This window comes from Zosterops lateralis (assembly GCF_965231275.1).
Source record: "Zosterops lateralis genome assembly, chromosome: 2".
Classification (NCBI taxonomy): Eukaryota; Metazoa; Chordata; class Aves; order Passeriformes; family Zosteropidae; genus Zosterops; species Zosterops lateralis.
In genome coordinates this window covers 62,926,768-62,933,290 of record NC_139763.1, presented here as the reverse complement: position 1 = coordinate 62,933,290, position 6,523 = coordinate 62,926,768, and positions in this window count along the sequence as shown.

The following is a 6,523-nucleotide window of genomic DNA, read 5'->3' as shown; positions in this document are numbered from 1 at the left end:
GTAGGAGGTGCTCCGGGTGCTGGAGCAGGGATTCCCCAGCAGCTCCTGGTGCAGAGCATGGGGAGGCAGCTGTGTCCCTGCAGCCCAGGGAGGTCCATAGGGGAGCATGTATCCCCCTGCAACCCGTGGAGAACTCCACGCTGGAGCCGGTGAATGCCAAAGGAGGCAGTGACCCCGTGGGAAGCCCGTGCTGGAGCAGGCTCGTGGCAGCACCTGTGGGAAGCCCCTCCAGAGCAGGTTTGCTGGCAGGGCTTGGGACCCACAAAAGAGTTCATGAAGAACTGCAGCCCAAGGGAAGGATGCATGTGGGGACTGTCCCCAGAGGGAGAGAGCTCAAGGTGGAGCAAGGGAAACGCATGAGGAGTTCTCTCCCTGAGGAGGAACAGCAGAAACCATGTGTAATGACTGACCAGAGTTCCCATTCCCCATCTCTCTGTGCCACTGTGGGGGAAGAGGTAGAGAAAATCAAGAGTGAAGTTAAGCCCAGGAAGAAGGGAGAGGTGAAGTTGTTTTAAGATTTAACTTTTATATCTCGTTAGACAACTCTCATTTGATTGGCAATAAATTAAACTAATTTCCCGAAGCCAAGTCTGCTTTGCCCATGACAATAATTGGTGAGTGATCTCTTCCTCCCCTTATCTCGACCCAGGAACTTTTCCTTGTGTTTCCTCTGCCCTGCCTGGTTGAGGAGAGCAGTGGGAATTTGATGGGCACCTGGTGTCCAGTCCAGATCAGCCCCAGAGCAGCACAAACAGCGCGGCGCCGCTACAGAAACAGAAACAACCCCCGGGTCACAGAACCACAGTGCCATCTATTGTCGCTATTTTCTTTCACAAAGAACATTGAAATAAGAACCCCAAGTGGGTTTTAATAGTTTTTATTTTCCCTGTCTTAAAACCAAAATAAATGTATTCCTCCAACTGATCTTACAGCATACAAGCTCTTGTTTGCAATGGCAACGCATATCAAAGTAATACAGCTGTTAATAAGTGATCCCTTCAAAACCTTGCTCTAATCCTAAGATTTCATTGAGCTTTATAATGTGTAGAAAAAAGCATACAAAGCTGTATTTTTCAGAAGCTATCAGACATAGGGAATCAGATTGTTTAAGCTGCAAATATGTGACATATCACATATGGAGGTATGGTGAAATGTACCAGATAAGATCCCTGAACTGCAAATCCGCTTAGTTTTACCTCAACACTACTAGACCTCTGTATGTAGGCTCTAGTGCATCATAATTCTTTATGTTCTTTGGAAAACTCCCTGCCAGCTTTACCTGTTTCTACATAATTTGCACTGATCATTGAAAGAGAATACACTTAGTTTATCAATATCGCACTTCAAGACATAAAAGCAAAGATGTTTGGAAAAGAAGACGCTAAGTTCCATCTACAGATATATTCTCTGAAGGGACTCAGCATTGCATATACATCAACATAGTCCCTTATGAAAGGCTCAAAAAACCTCAGAAGTTAAGACAGTTTCCCATCACTACCACCAGTTGTCACCATGAAGGCAGGACACCTGCTCTTCCATAAATATTTCTGCAAGTGCATTTGCAATTGATGTAAAAAAATCTCAAAGAGTTTATTTGCAAATTCTTAGGTCACAATTCACTGACAGTACAAATATTAGCATTTTGTGAGCTCACTTTTATTCTCCCTGTTACACGGTAAGTGTTCTGTAGCAGTAGAAGAGATTGAGAGTCTCAGAATCATTAAACACTTCTTCACAGTTCTCAGGAACCCAGTAGTAAAAATTATATTCCTGGAACCACACAACTGCCACAGGAAATGGAAGCAAAGAAATCATAGTTAAAATGATGGTTGCTGAGTTTCCAAGCAAATTTACAACATGCTTTTTCTGTAAAGTCTCTGCTGCTGAATAATCTGAAATGACAAAGATGATCTATGTCTCTTTGCAGAAAAAGCAAAAAATGTGCAAGTTCAAAAACTTTTTTTTTTTTTTTCATGGAGTCATTTAGACTGGGAACTGCTGGTGACTCCTAGTTAAATGTCCAGGCCTAAGCCAGTTGAGCCAGCTCCTAGAGGCAACAGAGAAAAAGAAGCAGCCTAAAATTAGTATTTTAAGCAAGTGGAAAGAATTATCCTTTGGAAATGTCTGCTGAAGAAAATCCCAGTCTTCAAATCCCACAAGTATAAAATATCTCCATTGCCATCTAACAGCAGATGCAATGTGGCCACATAACTTTGCTTTTCATAACTAAATACTTGGGGCTTATGGGGCTAAGGCCAACCCTAGGGATAGGTGTAAGGAATATTTTTCCCTCTGTAAGGGGACTATTAACAGTCCATTTGGGATCCTTGAGGGAAACCAGCTTCTTTGCTGAATGGGTCTTGAGGAACAACCACCCAGCAGAAGGTAAAAAGATTGAACTGTGCCATCTTCTGATCTTATTCTGCCTAATAAGCCAGTGGCTGATGAAAGAGGAACATACTGTTACATGTTAACTGAGGTTTCACCTTACAAATCTACACCAAAGGATAAAAAAGGGGAAAGAAGCATGTTAAACAGATTACGGCAGTCACTGTCAGACTACATTCACTTTTATTTATTCTTACATCTGTTTTCAGGAAGAGACAACTGTTGCTGGGGACTTATTTGCTGATGGGCAACTGAGGTACAGTGAGATAAAATGGGCAAAAGAAGCCACTCAGGAAGCTAAGAACAGAACTCAGAACTTAAAGGACATGGATGAAGGTCCCCTTCCTGTAAACCTCTACTTCCCAATGCTGGTGAAACAGACTTCAAAAGCATATCTGGAAATCTGCAGTTCTTACTCAACCATGAAAAAAAAATTCTAGCAATGCACAGTTATTGCAATTGAGATTTATGTGTTCGAAATGAGTCAGGTTTACTTTAGGTTTGTAGAACCAGCAAAAATATGGATCAAAAGGAGTTTATAAAGGCACTTCCTGAGATGAAGTACAGCAGTTATGAGACCCTGAAAGACCCAAAGAGACAGATTATCCTAATACTCCTCTTTGATACTTCCCACAAGAAAAAAATGACAGCCATTTGGGAAGCAGCACACAGGACCTGAAAAGTCATTCAAGGCAGGATACCTACTTCAGAAATTTTTTGAAAGAGATGGAACTATTCAGGGTCAAACAAAGGCAGAAAAATCTCAGGATTCAGAAGCAGACTAGTCCAACAGTTACTCCACCAAAACATTTGGAATTTCTGCCTGTAACTATGCATAAAATAAAGGATGAAGTTTCCACAGCAGCATAATCATCATGGCTGCACTCTGGAAGTCAACATTTCTGTTCTTCACATGAGAAGGGTAGAAATTCTTCTTCCCCTCTTCCTGTCTTGTAGACAGTGAACCCTTCAAGTGAGAAGGTTTGCTTCAACAGATTTTTCTACAGTGCTTTGCCCTGTGGACCTGGTCACTGTCAGTGATAAGCTCTTTCCTTTTTTTTCAACGAGCTGTATTATCAATAGTGACCTATATTATCAATAGTCCCTTCCTTATTGCAACTTCAAGTTTTTTTCCAGAATTCCAGAATATCTTTCTAAACTGAAGTCTCTTCTTTTCCCAAAGATCCATTATCCCTCTCTCTTTATCTTTGTTACTGCAGGGAGTAATATAAACTGGCTTTTTCTCTCCTACATACCTCAGACTGCACTCTGTCTCATCACCCAGGTCACTGATAAAGACACTAAACAGTCCTGTCCCTCATATCGATCCCAGAAGGGTGTCACCCTGACAGCTGGACTATGGACTGCTGATCAATACTCCCTGAGCCCAGCAATGAAGCCAGCTTTCCACCCACCTTATTATGCACTGATCGAGCTCATATTTCTCCAATCTTGTTAAAACAAGGAGAATATTAGAAGTTCCTTCAAAGCCCTTGCTAACATATACAACGGCCACTGCTCCTGCTTTGTCTGTTGAAGCAAAATTCTCTTCAGAAGGTAATTAGACTGGCCAGGTGTGCTGTGCTCTCAGTAAATCCATCTTGGCTATTCCTACCCACCTTCTTGCTTTTTGTATACCTGGAAATGGCTCCTAGGAGGATCTGTCCCATTACTTTCCTGGCAGTGGTGGTAAGGCTGACCTGCCCTTTTTTTTTTTTAGACACTAATTATAACTAAATAATCCCTGTATCAGTGACTGAAAACTTGTTGCCTTCAAGGTTTATTACTTTTTTAAATTTTCAGAAGACTTACCTTTTCTTAAAATTCAAATCAACCAATTTTTTTGCCAATTGTCTTTGGGCAATATAAGCATCTATTTTTACTTTTTCATCTTAAATTATGTTTGAAATCTTCCGACCCTTTCATTGCCTGCACTTCCTCTAAGAGTCTTATATATAATTGAAAAAATATTCTTTCTGCTGGGGATCATGTTGGTTGTTCCAAAACTCATGTAGGCATGTTACCATACTCACCTTTGGCAGCAATAAATTACTGCCTTTTCCTCAGCTTTTCTAAAAGCCATGCTCTTTAAAGTAATCTTTTGTTGTAATTTTGCATGTCTTACCTCGTTATAGAAAACAGATTTAAATAATCCTCACAGGAAGAATTTATGATACACATGAAAGTTCCTTCTGCTATTTCAATCCTAATTTGATAAATGACTTCAATTCTGTGGCCTGAAATGTCCCCCCAGACCAAGAAAGAAAGTCTACTATACTTTTATTACTTCAAGGCTCATGTAGGGATCAAGGTATGCCAGCTGGTGTTGCTGATCTTAACTTATTCCGTAAGACCTAAGGAAAAGCCTGTCTCTCTTGGAAAGACAACCACAAGCCTAAACAAATGGCATTTATGCCTCCAGCTCTCCTTGCATCTCCCATTACTAAGACAAGCCCTAATGTTCTACTGTATTATTTATTGACTTAAATTGAATTTAAATTTGTCCTTTGGCATTTGCTAAATCAGACCTTTACTATTACATTTCTGTCAGCCAATATTTTTCCTTAGCTGCAATTATACATCAAAGTTTACTTGAATATCTGAATTCAAAATACCAGCCTCAAGGGCTCAGTAAATACATGAGAAATTTAAAACTGTATAAGGAAAAATTTCTCAAGCAAGCAGACTCTTCATAGGTTCAAAATAATCTGTACTAGAAAGAAATAGAAAAAAAAAATACATAATACAAATATGTGCAATTAATTTAGTATGAAAAAACAAGATTTCTTTATTTTTAATTATAACACATTAAGAGGAAAATACTTCCTGCCAGAATTATCAGAAGCATATTCCTCACTGGATTTAATAACAGTTGTAATGTGCTTAATTTTCCATTTTTCTGAAGTGATAAGAAAACATTACTAATATTTCTTACATTACTGTAATAAAAGAAGCATGATTGAGTATTTTTTCCCTTGGAAAAGTTGTAAGCGCTTTAACTGCTCCAGGGACAAAGAATTTTTCAAAAACACATTACTTCTTCTATTTCCTTATCACAAATGACTTGTTTCTGCAACTGCAAATCTTCTGTGTATACATTTTCCGCAGCCTCTCTGCAAAGAGGATTTATGAACGTGCTCAGCCTCGCAGCAGCTCAGAGCTATTTGAGGCCATTCCTGACCCCCAGTGCAGTGCTGCAGGAGCACCAATCCAAGATAAAGCCAAGTGAAAGAGGAGCCAGGGGAGCTATGTAACCAGGATTACAGTGCAAGCAAGACCAAAGGACAATGCTGTGTCCCTAAAAGACCTAGGGACTCAGATGACTCATTAATGAACAGAAAGGAAATAATGAAATCAAGAAATAGAACAAAGCAGAAAAAAAGCCCTCAGTGCACACAGATAAAGAAAGTGAGGGTGTGTAAGAAAGAAAGAAGGAAAAGAAAAGAAACTCAGATCTAACTTCAATCAAGGAAAAAATGGTAAGATAGATGGATGTAGAAGGAAGGGGAAATAATAAAGATAATCAATAACAATACAGTTGTGCAGAAAATTTTCCCTTTCACTGCACAAACTTTCTGCCTTGAAAAGCTAAAGACTCGAAATAGGTTGTGTGAATACAGCCAGCATGAAATAAACTGAGGGACGATACTGTTGCCAGCATATATGTTTCTTGAAAACTACTGATAGCATGACATAAGACAGTTTAAGATAATTTAGATAAATATCACATCAGAATTCTAAAAGACTTGATTATAATCAATTGCTATAAAGAACACGGGAGAAGTTCTTCACAGGAAAGAACAGCACACAAATAATCTCTTGGCAAAGTCAACAGTGAAGTGTGAATTCAGAGCTCCGAATAGCCAAAGTGATGATGAGATCACACACAAAAAGTTGAGAAAAAAATGACTGAAAAGCAGGCAGAAGGAAATTAGTAACCACCACTCTTAATTCAGACTGCCACAAAAAGTATTAGAACATTAGAAAAGTGTGTACCCAGATGCATGGCTGAGGAAAGGACAGTATTTACTGCAAAGAAAATGGGAAAGGAATTTGATGCCATATGCTTAAGACATACAGCTTGTTTGGCTACAATGCGGAAGTCTCTTGTTGGAAGCTTTACAGAAAATGTGTT